This window comes from Puntigrus tetrazona, chromosome 9, assembly GCF_018831695.1.
Source record: "Puntigrus tetrazona isolate hp1 chromosome 9, ASM1883169v1, whole genome shotgun sequence".
Lineage (NCBI taxonomy): Eukaryota > Metazoa > Chordata > Actinopteri > Cypriniformes > Cyprinidae > Puntigrus > Puntigrus tetrazona.
In genome coordinates this window covers 2,606,511-2,630,777 of record NC_056707.1, presented here as the reverse complement: position 1 = coordinate 2,630,777, position 24,267 = coordinate 2,606,511, and the positions used below count along the sequence as shown (strand labels likewise).

Sequence of the window (24,267 nt, the reverse complement as noted above, 5' to 3'; positions counted from 1 at the left end):
CAATATCATTTATGCCTTCATTACCTGTGCTAGCAAATGACTCCCTTCTAAAATACATTACCTCGGCTGAGCGTCTCACTTAGGTATGATCCAAAGTGCTTTTCTGTTTGATGAAAGCGTAGAGAATTTTCAATGCGCATCTACATCCTCTCAAGGCCTCAGTAAATCAGACTGTCAACACAAATCAAATTAGGCAGGTAGACTACAGCGATATGCCAGACAGGTGGCTGGTCATCGCTCTCCTTTGATGGGTAAATTACATTTGACATCCGCACAAGCTATAAATAGACACACACACACACATACAACGAGGTGTTTAATCTCGGCAGAAGAAATATTATAGCAATTTGACGACGGACAGTAAATCATGCTTTTTTCTGTTTGACTCAAAGGTTTGGGACGTTACTGCGTTTGCTTTGTTGTGTAACCAGAAACCGTCATTTGCAGTGATGTGTGCAAAGAGAGGGGATGTAATTGAACACCCAGATGTTCAGTTGCATGTAGAAAAAGCCCATTGTATGTGTGTGTGAGTGTGGCCTTGATTAATAGTACTGTATTTGCAATGGATAAATGATTCTGCATCTGCTGCATGTAGGCTATTTTGTTTACTCACTGAATAACTCATTGCTGCATAAAACAACATTCGCAACTTATTTTAAATCAATAATGACACTTATTTTGTAAAAAACAACGGTAACACTTTATAGACAACCTTTATTCGCTATCAACTATGAATGTTCCATCGGTAAATCCCTAATTTGCTGCTTATTAATAGCAAGTAGGGATGTAGAATAAGGTACATTAATAAGTGCTTAATTGCTACTGATAAATGGCTAATATTCTGTAATATGCATGCAAATAAGCAGTTAGTTAAGAGACCCTAAATAAAGCGTGACTGAGAAAAATTAATCAGGATCTGACTTAAATATGATTCTTACGAAGCAAGACTTAGCTAAAACAACATGCATAACAAGCACTGATGAATTATACACAAAGGTGCATGTATTGAGAAAGGCTATATTCTGCTGTATGTTATTCTTTACGACACTGCACATCTCATATGTGGATTGTATGCAGTGTTGCGCATTGCATTGCATTTTATATGCATGTTGTATTAATGTACAAGATACAATACCTGTTTGTGTTATTATGACTAGCCTAACTGTGAAGTCGAATTCCTTGTAAGTTTAACTTCCTTAGCCAATAAACGCGAATTTGGATTGTGAAGTTCCGCCCTCCCCTGGTGAACGATACACACCTCAGTATCCTGCGAGGAGCTTCAGACGCGGCAGAGAAACGCTCAGGAGAACTGTAGAGACAAAGAGCCGCCTCGCACATTCACTCCGAGGTTTTAGAGGACACGACCTGGCCGTCCCTGCGATCGTTTGGCCATTTTTATTTATTATCTCATTCTCTTGAATAGCGCTGGAAGGAGCTTTGGGTTTGGGAAGGAACGCTATTGTAAATCTGTCTGATGCTCGTCCGGATGAACTGACAACCATCAGCCTGGCTTTAACACACGGGCTCGGAGCAACGCAATTTAGATAAGTTGCATGTGACAGGTGGAGAAAAACCTTCTGTGTGTTGAGAAAGCATCTAGTTTTCGCGCCCATCAGTCGTTGCGCAAATCGCTGGACGTTAGGATTCGCGCGTTTGCGTTTGGACCGTTCATCTGTGATGAGACTGACGGAGATCAAGCACAACTTTAAGCTGGGCTTTGTGAAACTCAGATGAACAGATGAGTGAAGAGCGAGCTGACGGACAGCGCCTGTGGAGAGTTGCCTGCACCTCTGCTTCCAGCCCCGACGAGCAAACATGTATCTTCACGCCGTGTCAGAAAATAAATAAACGACTGTTTCCCTTTAAACTTCGCGTCAGCCTGAAATGCTACGCAGGTAATGAGAAGAGAAATCCCTGTACGGTGAAAATCGGTAAGAATATCGTCTTTTTAATCTTCACATCTTAATTAAACCGGGGCCATCCTCACAATTTGTGCTCGTTATTTCTCAGGGTACTGTAGGTTGAGTTTTGAAAGTCGATACGTTGACCATAACAATTAAGTATTCTCACTATTTGCTCATAGCACTATTTGCTTATAGCGTGCCTATTACTAATATATAAACTGTTTATTCCTATAAAGCACATATTCCGCAAAACCATATTCTACATCCCTGATGCTACCCAATAGCAGCAATCTCTTACTATTTAGTGAACAGCAAATTAGGCGCTTATTGAGGCAAAAGTCATTTTTATTGGTTAATAGCAAGAACTGGACCTTAAAATAAACCGTGACCATGCTGACTATAAAAAAAAGGGTAACACTTTTTTTAAGGTGTCAGTGTTACACTTTACATGTGCTATTAAAATATAAATAATGTTAATAAAGGGTTATTCTTAAAATAACAATAAATGATGCATACTTACATGCAAGTAACCCTAACTCTAACCATTTAGTAAGTACATGTAAAAAAAAAAGTGTCACAGTTACTGGCCAACAATTTTTAGAGCTATAACCATGGAATCTGCTGTCAATTGACTCTTTAACTTAGTCTTTAGTACAAATGCTATCTTCCACAAAATCACACGTTGGCAAATAATAAAAAAGCCAATGAAGAAAGCTAAACAAAACAAAATTAAAACACTTTATTTGGCAGTGTCCTGTTGCACACACTTATTAAAGTAACAACTGTAAATTATGCATAATTACAACTTATTAAAGCAACTAATCTTAAACTGACCGTCAACGTAAAGTATACGGTTTGTAAAGTAATACTATGCACTGCGTGTTTGTATATTAGCAACATCTATTGTGTAGGCAATATTTTAAATAATCAACAAAATAATACTATAAAAAATGTGAAAACGGGCACATCAGCCTTACAGTTAAAATCTACAATTTAATGATGACTTGTGTTCAATTGTTTAATCACCAGAAATTAATGATTTATGAATTAGACTAAAATGCTGCAGATAAAGCCTGTGTGACAAAGTTTTCATGTGACAACCAGCTTTGGTCTTATGCTTTTGTTTTTACTTGTAACATCTTTATCCAGTGAAAAGGTCATGACATGTCTAATACACTGCTAAAATATCAGACGGTCAGGTTGGCTTTACTTTTGTCTCTGCAGGATAAAATGTCTGCTCTTCGTAAGAAATTTGGAAGCGACTATCAGGTAGTGACCACCACATCTTCCAGTCATCAAAAAGACAAGAGGAGGAAGCGACAGCGATTTGTCGACAAGAACGGACGATGCAACGTCCAGCATGGAAACCTGGGAGGAGACCAGCAGATATCTTTCAGACTTATTCACGACTTTAGTAGATCTCAAATGGCGGTGGAACCTCTTCATCTTCATCCTCACGCACACAGTGGCCTGGTTATTCATGGCTTCGATGTGGTGGGTTATTGCGTACATCAGAGGACCTATACCGGGCCCACGATGAGAAGTACACCCGTGTGTGGCCAATGTCTACAACTTTCCCTCTGCTTTCCTTTTCTTCATTGAGACAGAGGCCACTGTTGGATATGGCCACAGATACATCACTGATAAATGTCCTGAAGGAATCATTCTCTTCCTGTTTCAGTCCATCTTGGGCTCCATAGTGGATGCCTTTTTAATAGGCTGTATGTTTATTAAGATGTCTCAGCCCAAGAAAAGAGCAGAGACGCTGATGTTTAGTGAGAACGCTGCCATTTCCATGCGCGACGGCAAACTCACGCTGATGTTCAGGGTGGGAAATCTGCGCAACAGCCACATGGTTTCAGCACAGATCCGTGTAAGTTACTTAAGGTAAGGGTCTGCCTTTTGTCCACTTGTATAGTGTTTTAGGCTGCATTACATTTTTTTTACTGTGTAATTATGCATTTAAGTAATATCAATTAACTGCAACAATTAATATTCAAATTGCTACAACTAAATGTTTAGGATGGTGCTTTGGTTAAAGTGTGCTAATAGGTCTAACATGGATAATATAACAAATGTTGTGTTTTCAATACGTATCTACATTAGTATTGTAAAATAAAAATAATATTAAATGATTGTATAGTTATATAGATAATTGTCTTTTAACCACTCTCATGATATTCAGAATTTGTCAATTTATTTATTTAGCACCTTACAGGATGTTTCAAAGCAACCTTACAGTAATAAGCAAGAACATAAAAGTATTAATGTTCTTATTAAATTATAAATTGAACACAGTTCAGCTGTAAAACAACAAAAAAAAAGGCAATAGCGTCATCATTCAGCTTAATTAAGGTCCTGTAACACAACTTTTGTAATTTTCTTCTGCGGAACATAACAAATTATGTGTTAAAGAACATTTTCAGTACCTATTATCTTCCATTGTATTTTGTAATTAATTAATCATTTTTTATTTAATTTTGTTTGTATGGATGCCAATAAGAACCAATACTTTTTGGTTACTAACGTCCTTCAAACCTTTCTTATGTTTCATAGAGTGGAAAAATATATAGGCCTTCAGATTTGGTGCAACATGAGTGTGATAAAATTTATGATATGTTTGAATTTTGTGGGGGGGCATATGTTTCAAGACATTTATACCTAGTGTTGCTTTCTACGGGGTTCACACAGAAAATCCAAAATGATCCAGAGATCAGAATATCGTTATTATCTAGTAAAGTATAACACATGCAAAGTGTTCAATAACTGTGGCAAGAATACTTTTTTAATAGCAAATAACAAAACAATGCAGTTGTATTTTGAAACAATAATTTAGAGCCACAACTTGGTAATTAAGTAATATTGATTATTGTGAAATTGAATTTTTGTAATAAAAATAGACTTAATGAAAAACAGGCTTTATATTACTACATTTCTACATATTAAACTAATGATGATACATTATTAGTTGGTTCAAATAAAGTATCAAAACCAAGTAATCACATTACTGAATAACACTTTTAAAATAGACTACATAATGTTACATGCTTATACAAGATAAATATAACATACTTACATTATGCATTATTAAAAATACCTGCAGAGGGTGATGTTTTATTTTACTGGCGTGATTCAGTGACTTTTAAAGCTATGTGATTTTAAAAGCCTCAAATGAAACTCAAACAAACAGCACATGCATTAAAAGGCCGAACAATATAATGCAAGCACTATCAAATGCTTTTTTATGATATCGTGAGACTGCTTTTAACCTCAGTGAATAATATCGCAAGATCAGGTGAATGGCTCTGTATTTATATCAGCGCTGAATCATTCATTTTGTGCGAAAATAATCATTTTATGGATAACAAAAATTAATACTAATTTCATATATACTGCCTTTTAAACATTCAAGTTCCTTTCAAGTATCTTTTCAAAAATATGGAGAACTTAAAATTGAATTCAAGCACCTTAAGCACCTTGTACCAACCCTCTTTCTACAGCTGCTAAACTTTATTAATATTAATATTGTTGTAGCTAGGCCTATCTTTACAAATAGATACGTGTAACATGGGCAATGTAATGGAAAGTGTTACCCTGCCCTCTGTTGTTCATTTACAGACTCAGCCAGTCCTTGGTTGCGAATCATGACATTATCTCTTTTAATTAAAAATATTTTAAATTAAAGAGTGCCAGAAAGAACCTAATTTCATTTAAATGTTAAAGATGTCAATTAGAACAGCATAAGAGACTGCTGAAAATAGGTTTGCAATCCCTGTGTTGTCAGTGTAGGCCTATATTTTTTAGCATGCTGGCCAGAAATGCTGCTTAGTAACTTGTGATCAGTATAAAAACATAGATTTTTTGTCCTACCTGCCTGTCCTTTGATGCCTGACTGTCTATTCTCACAGCTCAATTCACCGTACAGTGTCTAAAGCAATTTTTACGCCCCATCTCCCCTCTTTTCGCTCTTGCAGTCCCGACAGACGCCCGAGGGTGAGTTCCTCCCCCTGGATCAGCTGGAGCTGGATGTGGGCTTTAGCACCGGAGCGGACCAACTCTTTCTCGTGTCACCACTCACAATCTGTCATGTGATCGACACCAAGAGCCCTTTATGAGCTCTCACAGCGATCCATGCAGACGGAACAGTTCGAAATAGTCGTGATTTTAGAGGGTATTGTTGAAACGACCGGTGAGTTATTCTGTCTCATATTTTACTCATGCATGGTCTTAAGCCTGGATTGCGCTTAAAAGTATTATTTTAACTCTGAGTCAAAAAGCCTCTGAAAGTTACTGGAATTTTCTGACCATTCACGTAAGACGTGTTTGTTTCTTAACCGGAACAGAGATTTAGCATTGCATCGCTTGCTCACCAAAGGATCATCTGCAGTGAAGGGCTGATTGAAAAACATCACAATAAACTAGAAGTAATCCACACCACACAGTCACACAAGTATATTTGTAGTAATAGCCAAAAATGCATTGTTTGGGTCAAAATGATTTCATTTTCTTTTATGCCAAAAATCAAAGATCATGTTCAGTGATGACATTTCGCACATTTCCTACCACAAATGTATCAAAACATAATTCTTTATAAGTAATATACAATGCCAAGAACATCATTTGGATAATGAACATAATTTTTTTGCACCCTCAGATTCCAGATTTTCAAATAGTCCTATCCTAACAAACCATAAATCAATCAATCATTTTATTTATATAGCGCTTTTTACAATACCGATTGTATCAAAGCACTGAACAGTATCAAACAGGAGAACACAATGATGTTATAATGATGAAATTGAACAATTTGTTATTAAATGCAGAGACGTTCTCTGTAATCAAATCGATGATAATCACTAGAAATGAAGTGCCCCCAAGTCAATGGAAAGCTTACTTATTCAACAAGCTATTTTGGCCAGAAGACACCGTTTAACTCACATTTAACTATGGAAGATCCATTACCGAGCAAGTACTACATTTCTCAAAAACTGTTTTGATGAAGAAACAAACTCATCTACAACTAGGATGAGCTGAGGGTAAATATATTTTCAGCGACTTTTCATTAAAAAAGGAAGGGAATAGGAACAGTGCACTATTTATTCATTTAGAAAGACTACCACATCCTGTTAAGGTGACTTACTAAAACAGAAGTCATGGGGTATATCACTGGCCTTGAAGTGCACATAATTGATTGTGTAATATTGATCAGCAATGAAGAGTAATTGTAAACATGCTGTTTGGGGAGGTTGGCACAACCAGTACGTTGTCAGTGTATATCCCTTTAGATAAAAAGCAACATTTAAAAATCGCACAGCCTATTTTTTTTAAAGCTCTTTTGCGCACAGAACTCTTTTTTATAATCTATTTATTATGGATATATATCATGATATGGGAAATATCACTATTTTGGAAATATCACTATGGTTGGCCAGCACTACGAGGGTTTTCATGTAATGATGTATATTAGTGCTATTCATTGCCATTTTCAATGACAGCTCACAGGAAGTCTTACTACTCTTTTCCCAATTATTTTCAGTACCCTGTTCTTGTTGGTAATTTGGCTTTAGATATATTTATCAATTTTCATAACCTTCATCTTCATGAAAATCGCCTAAAGTTCAAATAGCGTATGTAAAAGAAGGCCTTTAACCCAATTTCTGGTTCAACAAAACAGGCAGTCCCATCCCAAACTTACAAGTTCCCATCATTACAAACAGTTTACCAAAAACCATAAGTTTGCAAACAGCGCTATGAGGATGCTTGGATGAAACTACAGTTCTGCCTCTGTTTTTAGAAGCATAGTTTTCGGAAGACAATTGCAGTAAACAAAGATTAATACAAAAGCAATATACTGAAAGTAGTAACTGGTAATTAGAAATAGAAGCCGAGAGGAAATCCCAAGTCATGACTTATAAATATTGTTCAGCCTGCTATGAAATAAGAAGTCACTGAAGTCCTTCACTTACTTTCCAACGTTTCTGCTGGAGACTCATGTGGCATGAGCACAATACAACGTTAATAACTGATGAACAGTGAAAGTACAGAATCCCAAGACTCTCCAGTTTTCTGGTGGCTGTAACACTGTTTCTATAGCAACCCACTTTGAATCCCACCACCCCCCTCCTTTGTGTTTCCATGCAGCCTTTGAACGTATGATTATTATGAAGCCCTGGAAAGTGTGTGCAAAGCACTTTTTCCTCAGACAGACAGAGCTAACAGAGGGAGAGGACATGCATCAGACAGAGCACGAAAAGAGGCAGAGAGTGCGAAAGTCTGACTTGACTTCCTGTTAAACAGCTTAGGGATACAGAAAATAGGAACTATTGGAAGTTTATTTCATATTAGAAGTTTGTCTGAACAAATATGGTCTGAACAGAATAATCTGCAGATTAACAGATGTGTTAGTTCTTATTTTAAGTCTTTTTGAAATATTTTAGTGGGTAAATGTGCAATAAAATGTCGACTTAATTTCAGTGCACAGTATAAAGTTTGTGTATATCAGAACATTGAAGGATATTAGTCTGCAGCACAATTATACAAAGACAAAGCCTATACCCGACCTTTAGGCATTGGAATTAAATTCTAAAACTTATTTCAGACATGTACTTGGGGAAAGCATGTATGTGATAGATGAGGGAACATTCATCATCATCATCATCAAATCTCACCCCTTTTAATACTTACATAGCATTGTTATTTTCAAGGAGAGGTCTATTTTGAGAGCTGCCAGTTCACTCAGCAAAAATTCCTGAATACTTCTGACACAACAACAAAAACGTCAGAGGTAGATTTCTCTGCCCGTCGTGGTGGTTTGAGAAATTTTGCCGGTGAATGCAGAATGTCTCCAGCAGTCTGAAGCTTTAAAATAAAACCACACAAACTGTCCCTGATGAAGTCTATAGATTTTCCAGTGAAATCGAGCATTTTTATTTAGGATAAGCTGTGTAAAGTTCATGTAATTTAGAAGAACCTTTCTGTAACTGTCATGTTTGAAGCTGAGCTGTCTGCAGTAGCACTGCAAGATAAACTGTTTACTGCAGGTTACAAGTTTAAAAACATATTTTATGTTTTTCATCATTTTATTCAATACTTGTCACTTTTTTGTAAAAGTCCAAATTAAGTTATTAACAATACATATTGTTATACAAGAAAAAAAAGTTTTGATATATTTGCAAAATATCTTTTGGAACATGATCTTTACTTTACTCATAATGATTTTTGGCATAAAAGATTTGGACTCATACAATATATTGTTGTCTATTGCTACCCGCTTGCTACTTATGACTGTTTTTGTGCTCTAGTGTCACATATAATGCATGTGATGTGATGCATTCTTTTAAGGAGTTTTTTATCTTTTGCTGAATTTTGTAGTAGCAAGTAATATCAGTTTGCATTTCTGATTTCAATAGACAGCTGATCTTACCATCAGTGAGTCTAGAATTATGTGAAAAAAAGAAAAACGTACCATACTACATTCAGAAGAAACCATGTCTACGTCTCCAAGACATTCGAAGAAATCAGTACTTCTCTGAAGAACTTACATTCATGACAGATCAGTTTTGTTGAAGTAGAGAGATAGTGACTAATTCAAGTGGAAATTGGGGCCAGATTAGTCTTAATAATTATTATTTTATGATTAATACTAATTCATGCAAACGATTTGATGAGCATGAGTAGCTAAATTTACATGAATAATTTTTTATTATAGATAAATAATAATAAATAAATACACATCCTCAAAAACAAACAAACTAAAAAAACACGTAAATATACACAAAAGCAATTTACATATACAACATAATTTTTCAGCTGTGCACTAAATAGTTAAAATATTTAAAATGTACAAGTTTCATACCATCCTTCATTTACAGGTTAATTGTGCTTTAATCATTTTGTAAAAAAGCAGAAATCAAGTTCAGGTTAATCAGCACTTATGTGAAGAACTACTTATCATACTGTAAAAACATTATTTTTTATGAATGAATGTTTTAAGAAATTAAGACTCATTTCAGAGGGCTGTGTCAATTGTTTTGAGCACACTGACCTTTTGTGGAGAGAAAATTAAGAATAAGTGAGAAATTCAGCTCATCGTTTTTGTGATGGGCTCCGGGGTTTTTTTTGAAAACATTCATCTTTTATCCATGTGTTTCTTTCCATTGATTATAATATTTTGTCCTTCTCAATCATGCACGATTTTTTTTGCATCCATGCTGTTTGTTTGTACTTTCCATTAAACATACCCCAGCATTTTGTGTCCCTGTCCACATTATCATTTCATGAGGAGGATTTCCCGCTTATTTTCTCTGTGAAGGATATTGACGCTTTTCTGGAAAGATACAGCCCGCGGCAAAATCCCTTCACAAAGAATAATCAAAATCCTACTAAATGCAGAGTGTAAATTTAGCCCTGCTCTGAGATCAGACCGATAAAGATCTCCATAAATACAGACCGTAAGCTGTAAGCTGGCTCAGCTGTTCTGCAACCAGTGATAAGGAGTTTCATGAATGAAGAAACCGATGGACAGAATATATCACACTGTGCTAGCAAAACCATAGCCTGATTTATGAATATGCAGAGATGAGCTAGCGGCCCGTGAAAGGATACACTGTAAAACACAATCAGCTAAATCATTTCATTTGACTTGATCCGCTTTAGATGTAGAAACCAAAACAGAATTCCCCTAATAGTATGACAGCTAAATAAATAACACTCAATTTTACTTAACTTATTATTTAATTGATTTTTTTTTCATTTAGTAAATATGACTGATGTGCTATTACTGTGTTAAAATACCAGCTTAAAGGATTAATTGTGGCTTATGTCACTGGATATTTGATGTATTGTATTTCGGCTTTATTTTTGTTGTCTAATACATTTGGTTTCAAGCACAATTGCTGTTTTAGACAGCCTGTGCTGTCCCAGCTCCTAAAACAGCTGGTCATGCTGAAAAATGAACAGGCCCTAACTGACATAACAATAGAGGCAACTGAGCAGAGCTGTATTTTGTGTTGTGTTGTGTGTTTGTGTGTGTGTGTCATGTCTCAAGTGAAAGGGGCTTGGTAATTGTGTCTTTAGGGATTTGCCATGGCTAGGCTGAATGGTGATAAATTATTTGAGGGTGTGGAGTAACGCATAACCCCATGTGAACCCTGTTCGGTGAGGAAAAATACCTTCCAAGGATCTGTCATACACAGAAAGAGAGAAAGAGAAATAATTGGCTCAGCAGTGCAGCTGATGTTGTTCTGTTGTATAAATGATTTGTTCTGTACAAAGTTCAGGGACGGGCTCATGGGGTTTTACAGTCATAAATGTTGTCATTAGCCCACCTGCATTGAACACGTCTGAACGCTCAGTAATCTGTCAAAAAGCAACAGCCTTTTATGATCTATATCAGACAAAATATTACGATAATGAACATATGAGACAGTAGTAAGGTGGAAACCATATTTCACCGTATTTCAACATTTTGTCTGTGTATTTATTTGTAGTATGGGGATGATCATCAAGAAAAAAAAAAGTCTTGTAGAGAGATGAATCAAAAAAGTGATTTTTTGGGGTAATGTCAAGGTTGAGAATGCATTGTGGTGATGTTTTAGGCATGTTTTGATGCCACAGAACTTGAAAGCCTTCACCGAAGCAACTATGAATTCTTCTCAGCGTCTCTTAGCACATCTGTCCTAATTCAAATCTGGACTTTAGAAATGCTGTTACAGGACATGAAATGCACAGTTCGTGCATGAGAAAACTGAAGGCAATCTGAATTCCTCCACAGTCAATAATTAACTGCAATACATAAAATAAAACATGAAAAATGCATGTTTAAATTGTAGACCTTGCATAGAACAAATCAATGAATGGATGTATCTCATGAATCCTAAACTAATCAAGTAAAACATGCTTGGTTGCTCACCTGGTAGTTTTGCAACTCAGAGCATTCGTGTACAAGTCTCATGAAATACAAGTTGTGATAAAGTCTTTCAGAAACAAGAGGAAACGCCATTGTTGCTTTTTTTAATCTCTTGTACACTTGCTTTGTGATGAGATATTTTATTTTCAAAACCAGCACTATACTTTAAGTACCACTCACTGGATATTTAATTTCAGATAAAACTGAAAATGTTTCACAACCATTCAATGGTCGTTTTTCTTTGCATTTGCATTTATATTTACGTTTATCAGATGCATTTATCCAAAAAGGTGCACAAATGAGGACAAAGCTTTCAGAATCAGAAAGTTCTACAAGTCTCAGTTAACTTAACACTGTAGATGTACCAAGTTTTTTTGTTGTTATTATTAATATAATAGATACCTTTTTTTGCTTTTGTTAAAAATCACATGATATCAAATTTTCGAATAAAAAGAAAACACTTTCTCAGTGCCATAAAATATGCAAGAAGTGATGTAATATGTCATATATGTACCTTTCTGGTCTAAAATCTAAATCTAAAAATCAAGCTGATAACAAATTGATATTAATTTATGTGGCATTTTGGGTCAAGTATTGCTTGATGCATATCACATAAATGTCTGTATTGTCTACTGGTCAAAGTAGAACTGTAGCTTTTGTGTTTGGGTCTTCAGTACTATTGACTGATTGTGTTTGAACGCCTCTAAGGGGCACTTTAATCGATTGCAGATAAACACATGGGCTCATGAACATTTTGTTGGTTGGAGTGGCTCCTTCTGAGGTGATCCTCTGGGATAGACAGTTGCTATTTCCGTCCCATTGTTATTCTATGCCTGTCAGAGCCCTGGAAAAGCCTTCGTCAGAAGCAAAGAGAAAAGGAATGCTCTTTTCACTCCTTTTCTCTGACCTCACTTGATCTACAACCTCATTTATTCTGTGTCTCTCTCTACCTATCTGAGTGACACTCCACATACAAATCTCTTTCCTCTCCTTCAGCTTTACTTAAATGAAAAACCACTCTTGAAAAAAAAAAAATCGGATTTGAAAGTGCAGGAATCAATACACTGTCTGAGGTAGTAACAAGGGATTCTTTAGATGTTCCTTCCTAATGTTAGTAATTTTCACAAATAATTCCTTAACATTATTGCCAGTAATTGCAGTGTTAGTTAATATACTTTCTGCCCTGCTGTGCTAAATAGAACATGGGAGTAAGTTTTTATCATGATGGTGTCATAACAAGAAATATAAAAGACATCCTGCGCTGCGCGTGTGGGACTGTATATTTCCGACAGAAGTTTTCGATGAGACACAGAGGCAAAAATCGTGGTAAACGGACATGACTCAGACCATGTGTCAATACAAAAGTCAGAAGAACAACAACAAAACATCATCTTGATATTTTAAGTTGTATTCATGTAATCACCCAAAGCAAAACAATTTCTTTCTCCTGTGATTGCTAAGTTATTGTAAAGCTGACTTAAACTAAATTTCGATTACATACTGTATGTAATTGTTATTCAGGGATTTAAGAAGGTATTAGCAGAATGTGTGTTTATTTGATAACATATCCCACCGAGTCTGGTCACCGTTTAATATTTATTACTTTATTGCTGCACTATCATCCTTTTGCTCTTCATTTCTTTCTTTCTCTCTCTTTCCTTTTATTTTCAGCCTTACTCCATCATCCCATGCAATCTCCCTTCCCATTTTTTAGATTTATTCTCCCGCAGAGCATGCTGGGAGATTCTGGAGGGTCCTCTTGTTCTTCTGCTGTATAAGAATGAGGTTTTATAGCCTTGAGACAAAACTGTAGCCTTAACATGGGAGTGAGGAGAACCTCTTGCTAAGAAATTCAGTTTCAGTGTGGCATCCATTCATGTTGTTGCTATAGAAACAAATTAGTCAAGAAAACATGCACAATTTGTATACTTGGATTAATACATTTTTCTGTCTGTAATTTAAATGTATGTACGTGATTATAATTTTTTTAGTCACACCTTCTTATTTTTCATTATTAGTACTATTGTTAGTATTATATTACTAATGTAAGTGGATGTACGATGACAATTTTTACTTAATAATGTGAAATATCTAGTGACTTTTTCTGTGTTCAGCCAAGGGCAATATAGAACATGTTTACTACATCATAAAATCTATTACATATCTATGGTGAAAATTGCAAAGTCATATTGTCTTTATTAGTCAGCCTCTGTAAATTATATGAAAATTAACAAAAGTTGTTGGCGTTTCACTGCCTATATTGTTCATTTTAACTGTGAAGTGTGTGTATAGTAGGGGTATAGTCCCTGTCCCCGTCGAATCTGAATTTTCCAATGTTGCTAAAAGTCGACTGATATTCAAATGATATGTTTGGGGATGGAGCATTTGTGTAATGTGTAATGAAATATGTAATGAAAAATGTAACGGACGCATTACCTATAAATAATGTTATGATTACAAAATAGTTTACGATAAACGTCAGGAAAATCCTAAGAATTCACAAAAGTGCTCTCATATAAGCGTAACTTAAATCCAAGTGGGTCACAATCATAGCTTTGATTTTAAGCTTTTTTTTCCCTTGGTCTTGAAACTAAAATAAGCTCTTTCTAAGTGTATTATATAAACGTCTGCATCATAAATGAGGAAGCTAGTTTTTACTGTACTTTGACCAGGGACTCTGGATGCTGAAATAGTTCTTTGTCTGTCAGTGATAAGCCACTTCCACATCAGTGTCCAACATTTCAGAAGGAGGCTACAGTTCTATCACTATGGACACTACAGCGACTTTGGACAATTGTTCAGTTTCATTGTCAAGCATCATCTAGAACAGGGACATCCGCATGGTAACAGAATGACGTTTGAGAGATGCCCCTAAAATAGCTTGAGTCTGACCAGAAAAATACTGAAGTACAGTTTTAAAGATCATAAGTAAACCGTTTTTTTGGGTTGGCATTATAAGACAGCAAGAATGCATGGCTTTACATTTACATTACATTTACACTTTCCTCACTCTTCTTATTCCTGTTCTTTTCTTTAAATTGTCTAAAGTGCCTAAATAAGTAAATATAAATCATTTTACACTTTTAAAAAAAGTAGCATTATTGTGTGAAGTCATTGTCTAGGTGTGAATTTGTGCTTTTTAAATCTTATAAACACTTCTCTTGAAAACTCTGGGACTAAGGACAGCCTCATGCAGGGCTGTCAGGTTTGAGAAACAACACTAGCCTAATTGAAATTCAAAACTAGCCCATTTTGCCCTTTTAGCCCTTTTTTTTCATGGTTTTCCCTTTGGCGAGACACCTCCTCTGTTAAAGTAGCATTCCAGCAGGTTGAGGGTGAAATCCCTTTAACCCCAGAAAAACAAGTTTGTGGCAACCTTGGTAAACCCGTGGACTTGCCAACCCTGGGCTATAACCTCAATCGAATGTGTGCATGCTATGGTGAGATGGAACAGAGTGTGAAAACACTGAAAATGTAAAGACCACTCATCCGTTTATCTTCATCTGTTATTTTCACACTTTTCATCCTGGGGAACTTTTCCATTTTGGCATGAGGTAAATTCATATACTATTGATGATTAAGACGTAAATCTGTTACAAACAGTAAAATAGCTTTAGTGGAAGGATAAAGTAAGTGCAGAGAGAAGAATTGTCCTTGTGTATGTTCGTATGGGAAATGCTAAGTATTTGCTAGCATCCATACTGGGTCACTGTCTATAGGAAGTACGGCAGTACAGTAATTTTTTTTTTCTCACCCTTATACTGTCTATATCCCAAAACACTGAATTCTCACTTCACATTATCAGGGGAAATCCTCTGCTTTTAGTCTACCGGTGTGAAGAACTGGATTTGTGTGTGTCAGCTCCACTAACCTTCATTTCTAGCTGTTAAAATATGTTACACACACTTTCCAGTCATTGCCTCTCTTTGAACCCTGAGTAATAAGTTCTTGCTCCCTGGTTATTTCTGCTTCAGTGATTCTGTATACACAGAGTTTTTAGGGGGTTCTTGTCAAAAAGATAGGATTAAAGGAAGAGACAAATAAAGAAGAAGAAAGAAGTTTTTTTTTCACAAAGAACTTACATACAGTATTGCATCACAGAATCTCTCAGTTTGACTGTTAACACTGAACCAGTGAACAGCTTCAGTAAACAGAATATACTGCCCTCATTGATTTGACTGACAATATCAGTCATTTTGACAAGTTTTTTTGTCCGATTTTCATAATTTCTCCCAATTAATGTATTTTGCTATGGGAATGTTTCTAAAGTAGGCAGATAATACAAATGGCCTTTATTTTTTAAATGTTGAAATTTAACACAACCTCTGATGCAACATTTCCAAAACATTGTAATGCAAGCAAAATGTGTAACACCTCTGCGCTGGAATGCCAGATGTAAGTGTATTCAGTTTAATAATATACAGAAACTATTTAGATATGATACATGTTAATGGAGCTCCACAGTCTATAGAAATAATGATGCTTGGTTTGGCAAACAAGGTTTTCATAGTTTATTAACAAAACCAGCTAAGGTTACCCTCAGCTGATTGAGTTTACTGTTTGCATAGCACCTTATAAATCTTTTCTTTAGTAGCCTCACTAAATAAGCACAAATGGAAGGCTTCTTTCTTTGTTACAGTTGCAGTTTTCCTTCATAGAACAGATATTGGTGATTTTTTTTGTTGACAAGTTTAATTAGGTAGTTTAAAAATGAAATTATGTTGAGTATATTTGAGTGGTCACATGAGAACTCAAGGCACAGGGCTTTGGATGACTTGATTGCGTTTCTTTCTGTTGTCATCCACAGAGCTGACAGGGTTGTTCATTAAATTATACTGTATGCTTGATGCACAGAGGACTCTTACAGTATACTCAACACCACTGCAATGCAGCCCTGCGTCCAGCAAAACACGATTGCACACGTTTTATGGGATGATACTGACTGTGAAACATCAAGAGTGCATGTGTTTTCTTCATGACTCGGGAATAGTATCAGAGTGTGTTATAACCCTTAGACTGCTGTGCTGCTGATTTCAGATAAATTGTCTTTTGCTTATTAATGGCATTAACATATGTGTACGAGAGAGAACAGCTTTGGATGCAAGAGCTGTGCACATGGCAAGATTGGGTTTCATAGAAACACTGTGTTGTAGTTTTGATTGCATAAACCCTATTGCTTATGTTTGACATTATTTATGATTTGTCAACTACTGCTGTTACTATTCCTTTGACGTAGGTTAGGCAAGTTGATCCGCTCACCATATTCTTTTTTAAGATATTTTACCAATTCCAAACAACACCAATCTTAATAACTACTATTATTTATTTATTTATTTATTTATTTATTTTATTTTTATCAATTATAATTGATACATAATTGTCCCTGAAGGCTGGGAGTGAAAAAAAACTCTCATATTCTTATATATTCACTTATATTATAGGTGTATATAATTATTAGGTTTTCTTTCACAGATAAAATAAGCCAAAAAAGCTTTTAAAATTTAACTCAGGCTGAAAGTAAATGGAAAGGATGCAATACTAATGCAATCTTAGAATTTGTAAAGTTAAGGCATGACCTCTGGACAGTGAAATGATCATTGGGTCAGCACAGTCAGAAAAAAACAGGCGGAGAGGAAAAGACATGTTAACTGTAAAATAATTAAAAAAGAATTAAAGTGAAGAATTAAGGTGTTGAACTATCAAGAACCATTTAGCCTCAAGTTCCACCATTTTCCAAAATTGCTGTTGAGTCTCTAGAAGTGCAGTGTTCAGGTTATCAGGGACTTTGCTATACGTCTAGTTAAGTTGATGGGAGATTAGATGACTCATAAGCAAGGGAGATACAGTAACCTCAGTCATGCCTGCATGGTTTGTGGAATGCCTTTCTTAGGTGGACCACAGCAAACAAAAAGTATGGCTGGAGCATTAGTGGGACCTTTGGTACATAATCAGGCATCAGGTACAAAAAGTGATGATCACCATCTCTTCTGACAGATGGCTAAGGGAAACACTGTTCTAAGTGTTAACAATTTTCAGGAACCTCCTCTATAGGCTCAAAAGCAGCTCAACATAGTCCCATGGTAAGAAGCCATGGCCGCCAAGTACACCTTTAAGGTAGAGGGAATCAACTATGTGGACAATCCCTCCTGCAGCAGCTCTAGCATTTAACCAACCTGGCAGTTAATTGGTTCCAGCTAATGGCACTGAGCCAAGATGTGAACTAGGCTCACTTTGAAGAGTGTCATGGTGGGACCTCTGGAGTGGAGTATGGTCTCAACAACCTCAGTTGAGAGACTGGAATCTTAAAGGTGGGACCATTCAGAGGTCACACCCACAGTTTTCTGAACTGGGCAACTAGCACAAGACAATGCAGTTTGCAAAGCAGGCATGTCTGCAGACCCTCTGATAATAAAGAGCTCCTAACATGGGACCCTGGGACAAGAACCAGGTTTTTTTTTCACATGACTAAGACACAGAGGCATCATTACATGACAAATTGGGTTGCCTCTTTGGTCCTGAGTCACCCTTGCAATGGTTTTATGTACAGCAGGCCAAAACATTTCATACTAGACACTGCTGCCATCAAACCTAACAGTCTTTGAAACCGTTTCAGGGTGCAGTGTGACACATACGTCAATGCATTGTTGTCAAACAAACAAAGGTAAGATATTCCTAATGAGAGATCACACAAGCTAATTTTACAGTGCTTCAGGATGTATTCAAGAAGAATATCTGGGACACTGCTGTGTGTGTGTATTAAACTGTATAAATGGTATATTTTATTTTAATGTAACAAAAATTCACCTTCAAGGAAACTTGTGTTGTGCCTGAGTCTTATGAACAGAGCAGACAGCACACAACACTTCTGTAATCCTCATTTTGAAATATGTTTAATGTTTAAAAAAAAGTGCTATGAAAGGATATTTTGATGAACTCAGGAAGTTGTTTTGTGGTTGAAAATCAGAAGACTACAATACTTACAGCTGGCTGAAGGCAGCCTGAGCCGTGCTGATAACATGGGCTTTTTGCTTTTATACTTTTGAGAGTTTTATTGATTCTCTTCTTCTGTATTACTTTTTGTATTGAGGCCATTTGCTTTTTATCACTGACATTGTACATTTTTCATTGAGTCCGGAAATAAGCAAGCTCAAACTAGATTCTCTTCACTGCAATGACACAAATGAGACACAAATCTCATTTTATGTGACCCTAATTTTATTGGTCAAATCAGGATATATCAGTAATATAACAAATAAAATAAATCTCTTCTTTTAGTTTTGCTTGTTTTTAGACTGCCAAACAAGACCATAGATAAAACACAAGACTCCTCTTTGCACACCTTTCATGTTTGAGTTTTGTTAGTAGATTTATATTGCATACATTGTATTTTAATTTCACATGTGAATATATGCATAAAGCACCAACGCTAATCTTGCATGTAAATTGTGTCTAGATATGACCAATCTATTAAAGCAAATCTCTTTACCACATTCATGAGGTCCAGAGAGAAAACAAACTTTTGCTAGCCTGATTTTCTTAATCTGTTTCTGGCTTGACTGAATGTTTAAACATTGTGAAACCATAGAAAGTGACGCTAGCAAAATTTACATTCATGCCTCATTGTGACCCAGTCAGTTATGACTGAGAGGTTTCGCAATTGATTTTTTTTGTATATATTTCATGTATAAGAGTCAAGAGGCAATACAGTTGAGCCACTGATTTAAATTTTATAGTATTTGATACATTTTAAACTTTGTACAGTATACTAAACATCCTCAAAATATCTAATAAATAAAATTATATTTAATATCTTCTAACTGTGGTAGCATGGTGGCTCATTGGGTAGCACAGCAAGTGATTCCTGTTCTGGAGTTTGTGTTGTTCTTGTGTCTCTAGGTGCTTGTTTTCCCCAACAATTGAAAAATGTGCAGAACTAAATTGTTTGTAGATGTACAGAAATTTTGATAGTGAAAATGTGTGCGAGTCCTGCGATGGACTGGCCATCTGTCAAGGATTTCCTGACCTTTGACCTGAGATGTTGTCTAGCCACGACCCTGCAAAGGATAGGCAATTTGGAGATTGGATGGATGGACATTTTTAATTGGTTATGTGTCACACGTGGACTCCTTTTTGTTGTTGTTGTTTTTGTCGTGTGCCATGTGTTCTGTGTGACCTACTTTTAGTTAATTGTCATATTGTGTTCAGCCGTGTCTTGTTTAAATATTTACTTTGTATATTTAAGTCCTGTGGTTTCAGTTCTGTTTGTCCGATCCCCGTCGTTGTTTTATGTGGTTTAGTTTACCTGCCTGTCTGCCTACCTGCCTGAGGTATTATTTCTGTATATGTGCATAATTAAAATCGTTAATGTTATATTCTTGTCAAGTGCTCCTTTTCACTAAACCACACCGTGACAGAAGATCGAACCGCACAAAGTGCAGAAAGTACATAAGTACATTAAGTTAATAGCGGCTTTTCCCCTTTTGTTTTTTATTTTGCCTTAATGTTTACCCTGTTCATTGCCTGCCTCAGGAGCACCCCCTAGAGACTGTTCCCCAAGGACGCTCCCTAGAGACTTTCCCAAGAGCTCCCCAGTGCCCGTGACTCGAGCGCACCCTCCAGTGCCCGCGCCTCGAGCGCTCCCTCTAGTGCCCGCACCTCGAGTGCTCCCTTCAGTGCCCGTGCCACGTGCACTCCTTCCAGTGCCCCCTCCAGTGCCTGTGCCTCAAGCGCTCCCTCCAGTGCCCTGGATCGCCATGGGTCTGCCGGTCTCCATTGCTGTCGTTGGTGGAGGATCCCCCGCCTCATTGTCCGGCCTCTGAGTCCTGGACTCCACCTCGGCCTGTAGACCCGTCGGCTCCCCTTAGGCTCCTAGCTCCCTCCTCTCCACCGTGATCCATCAGGCCACCAGCTCCATCAGGCTCTCCGCCTCCACCTCAGTCTCCTCCACCACCTGCTCCGCAGCCCTCATGGAGTCAATGGCCATTCCTCCTCCATGGATCCTCCCTCCGTCGGCTCCACCATGGACCATCATGGCTGGGTTTTGGGTCCTCTGGATCTCCTCCTGCTCCTGGCTCCTCCCACGACTCTGTTTGCCGACCCCCTCCTGGGGGCCCGTCCTCCACTGGATCCTCCTCCCAAGTTCCCGTTTTTGTTTAGTTTTTTTTTTTGGTGCGAGGATGCACCTTCCAGGAGGGGGGAGTAATGTCACACGTGGACTCCTTTTTTGTTGTTTTTGTTGTGTGCCATATGTTTTGTGTGACCTACTTTTAGTTAATTGTCGTATCGTGTTCAGCTGTGTCTTGTTTAAGTATTTATGTTGTATATTTAAGTCCTGTGGTTTCAGTTCTGTTTGTCCGATTTCGTCGTTATTTTATGTGGTTTAGTTTACCTGCCTGTCTGCCTTCTACCCGAGGTACCACACCGTGACATTATGAATGTACTATCAGTCTGGACAAACCTCTCTACATCTCTGGAACTTAGATATTACCAATATTGGAATGTCAGAACAAGCTTAAATCTATCATGATCTGTTTGTAACTCAAACTCTGTGTGAACACTGGTGAAGAATAAAACATGTCTTGAAAATGTTATCCTAAAAATGGTCTACAGTGCATGAATTTTTGTTTTCTTGTTCCTTTGTTAACTTTGTATGGCAGTTTCATAGGCTTCAAATTGGACGTGGAAGCTCTCTTTGTTTGACTGAAACTTTTCTATTTCTGTAGGCAAAAACATAGTGTGGATGATAAAACAAACCACAATTCCATATGCAAAGATATTTAAGAAATCATCTTATTTTGATAAACAAATTATTACTGAATTTATTACGAGTTATGAAATACCTGGTCATACACAACTGAATTTTAGTGTATTGAAAAAAAGGGATGCAAATGCACAAACAGAGTGGTTCGACAAAGTGATTAAGTGACTTTAAAGTGATTAAAAGTAGCATTTATTTTAAGTCAAAAGGTTCAGCCTAGGGTCATGAATATACAGGGGTGTTTAATCCTATTGGAAATGATAGCAATAAAGAAGTACGATACTCTTCAGAGTGCAGCAATGCTTTTCCCAATTGTGTTAGCTTGATTAATCTTTGACCGCTTCATTCATTTCTCCATCTGTCACTTTTCATATATTTCTCTAATAGGCATGACTTGTCAGGCGAGGACGTCGTACACAGAGGATGAGGTGCTATGGGGCCACAGATTCTTCCCAGTCATCTCTCTGGAGGAGGGCTTCTTTAAAGTGGATTATTCTCAGTTCCACGCCACGTTTGAGGTTCCCACACCTCCCTACAGTGCGAAAGAGCAGGATGAGGCCTTGCTCATGTCCTCTCCTCTCATGGCCCCATCTCTCTGCAACAGCAGAGAGAAGAACAGCTCCCTGGACTGCCTGGAACTGCTGGAGGATCCAGAGAGCGCGACCAAATTACCAGCCAAGTTGCAGAAGATGACAGGTAGAGACGGGCTACCCAGGAAGCTCCTGAGAATGAGTTCCACCACATCAGAAATGACATACAGCCTTGGCGAACTGCCCATGAAGCTCCAACGCATCAGTTCTGTGCCTGGGGTCTCAGAGGAAAAGCAGGTTTCCAAGACAACTAAGATTTCCACAGAGGCCATCAGCAAATCGGTTGCGGACCTGCCACCGAAACTGCAAAGACTGGCTGGGGGAGGAGGCCGCATGGATGGGCATCTGCCCCCCAAACTCCGAAAGATGAACTCTGATCGTTTCACATAGAAGAATTTGTGTTTTTCAGCTGCTGCCAAAAGGGCCCTCATATAATCTGAGATGTTAAGCATGTATATATGGAGAGATTTAAACCATATATGCAGTTCCAATGGAGTAGGTTAATGTAATTCAAAACGTCTGTTCCTGTGGTAGCTTCACATGCAGTGAACAGACTCTTTCAGGTTGCTGTTACTACAAGCACAATCTGGTACGGATGACACCCTCAAGTGCATGTTAAAATATCTCTCTCCCTCTGATGGCATGACAAGCTGTACATATTTATTTGCCAAGGAAATGTTAGCAAATATTCATTTTTCCAAGCCATATGGCGATGTAGCGGACAGTTCCTTCTACGTGGCTAATTAGGAGTTATTCAAGTCACACTGTTGCTTTGTTTGCCATACTACCTGTTAACTGAGCTTATGTTACAATGCATGTTTAACTTAAAAAAGGTCATAAATTAATGTTTAGACTTACCTACACTAATTCCTTGTTTCAGTGTTTATACATGCTTTATTTGGATTTTTCCCATGCATGGTTGCTAACCGATAGACCAGTAATGCCAATAATCCTCTTACAGCATAAAAACGTAATTAGTTAAGTAATTATTTAGAATAGTAAAGCTGTTGAACACAGAACAAACATTTTTGAGAATTATCAATTAATACTTGACTGTGGTAAGCTTTTTATGGCTTTAATATGTATCGAGAGTATTAGAAAAGGAGGGGATAGAGAAATCAGTTCGGAAAAGCTGGTATATGTCACTTCCTTTATAACAGTTCACCCCAAAATATAGCCTTTTTTCTTCTCATCTCCCTAAAGTGCTTTGAATGCTGTCTTGCTTTATTTTGATGAAGAAGATGCTTTGCAAAAAGTTGATGCTGTACTTTTTAAAAGAATGGATGCAGAAATAAAAATATACAAACAAACATTGGTATAAACACCTTTTGAGTATGTTAACAATTAGCAATACATTTGTTGCAGTATTTATTATTCTTTGTTAATGTTTTGTAACAATAGGCTATTTGTAATAATGTGTCAGTAAAAAAATTCAATGATTAATACATGCTTTAGAAGTATTTCTCATGCAGTTAGTTAACATTTCAATAACAGTGAAAAATACTTCTAAAGCATTTTATTGTAAAGTGATACCAAACAGATGAATGTACACTATATTCAAAGCTGAAAATACTCATAGCTTGACATTACTTGAGAACATAATTTTTATTTTTGGGGTTTGGGGTGCCAGTTGCAACCTGAGAAACAACAGTAAACAACAGTAAATGTAAAATTTTCATCTTATTAATAGCACCCAGCATTTTATTTACAGAACACTCTTTTTTTTGATGGATATTTTGTAATTACACTACATGCTGCTTCTCTGAGGTGTATAAATGACACACTTCACCTTGAATACGGTACATTTCAATGTCTTTTTCAGCAAATGGTTTCTAAAGTACATTACTTGACAGGGACTTTGAAAAATATCTTTGGTGTGCTTTCAGGACATTAGGGCTCAATGTAATCCACTCTATTCACATTATTAAATGATTTCTTCATAATAAGTCAGAGGAAGAATCAAGAAATGAACTATCTGATTCTGCCTCTTCAACCCTTTAATAACCTTGGACTTAAGTGCACCTTCTGCCTTATTGAAAAGGATTTAAAGGAAGGTTAATTTTATTCCCGCATCGTAAATGCCCGACATTTCTTTCAGAATTTGAATGT

General features: G+C 36.9%; 1 pseudogene; it reads left to right on the top strand.

Moving 5' to 3' along the window:
* Nucleotides 1–1,276: 1,276 nt before the first annotated feature.
* Nucleotides 1,277–23,544, top strand: LOC122351217 (annotated as a pseudogene).
* Nucleotides 23,545–24,267: the final 723 nt, after the last annotated feature.